We start from the raw sequence: 1,049 nt of genomic DNA, 5'->3' as shown, positions 1-1,049 counted from the left end.
TTCGTTAAATTACCGTTTAAACTACTTAAACTACTGTACACTAAACATAACCGAGTACCGAGAGTCAGAACAAACGTTTTTTGAAGCAATTTGTCATATGTTTCAAACCTTAAAAAGGACTGGACATCACCTCTCAGCGCAGACACTTTTGCCTATTTCTACTACAGTTTGTCACGATTTTCAAAAAATGTCAAGTAAATCGTCAAATAGAAGAGAGCCGACCAGAAAATCACAGCTATTGTTCCTCCTGTATTAACGGGATTCCGCAGATCTGAGGGTTTTCTTAGATTCTTGTGGAGTCAGCGTATCAGCGATGAATGATTGCCAGAATGATGCTTCATGGCAAATCGATCGATTTTATTTTGCAATTTCGGCTTTTCTTTCTGTTACAGAAATTTCGACAGCATACACAGCACACGGTTCTGAACACAAAATTCGATTTTTCCGCTTGAAGAAATTCATTTGCAGAGAGAGCTGGTAAGTTAATCGAAGCGAAATTATTGCCATTGGATGCACAAAACGATTTCTTTTCCCTTTGTTGAAACAGAAAGCCAAATCGGAAGAAAATGAAAAGATCTTGGAAATGGCTGCCATTATGCAAAAGGCTGCCAGTTTGAATGAGGAGAAGGAAAATGAACAAATTGGATTAATTCATCGATTAGCGACCGAAAATTGTGTATGTTGCATTTGCGAGTAGACTTGTTTTGCTCTTACGATCGTTCCAAACATTTCTTTTTTACTATTATTTTAGACTCTTCGGCAGCTGCTGCAGATTGCTGAAAAGGACGGTACGGTGAAGGATATGTAACGTAATTCTAATTTATTAAACAATGAAAATCAATTAACTCCGGCATGTACAAACAACATAACTTTTCTAAAACCACAAGCGATTGGAAGTGGGAAACCAAAACTAATAAAAACATAAATCTAGTAAAGCCAGTGAAGTTTAAGTTTAAAATTTACACAGGACCCACAAAAAGAAGATATTTTTGAAGTGAATGAAAATCAGGAAATCGTTCGAACCAGTTGCTGCAATCATTAAAATATTT

At 36.2% G+C, this 1,049-nt stretch overlaps 1 long non-coding RNA gene across 1 annotated transcript; it reads left to right on the top strand.

Annotated features, from left to right (window-relative positions):
• The first annotated feature begins 449 nt into the window (after positions 1-449).
• LOC119082222 lies at positions 450-845 on the top strand. The gene is made up of 3 exons (XR_005088600.1): positions 450-477; positions 548-676; positions 752-845. It is a non-coding gene; the product is annotated as an uncharacterized LOC119082222 (long non-coding RNA).
• Positions 846-1,049: the final 204 nt, after the last annotated feature.

The sequence above is a fragment of the Bradysia coprophila genome, unplaced genomic scaffold (assembly GCF_014529535.1).
Source record: "Bradysia coprophila strain Holo2 unplaced genomic scaffold, BU_Bcop_v1 contig_398, whole genome shotgun sequence".
Lineage (NCBI taxonomy): Eukaryota > Metazoa > Arthropoda > Insecta > Diptera > Sciaridae > Bradysia > Bradysia coprophila.
Note: the sequence above shows the minus strand (reverse complement) of the source record. Positions and strands in the feature narration are given on the sequence as shown.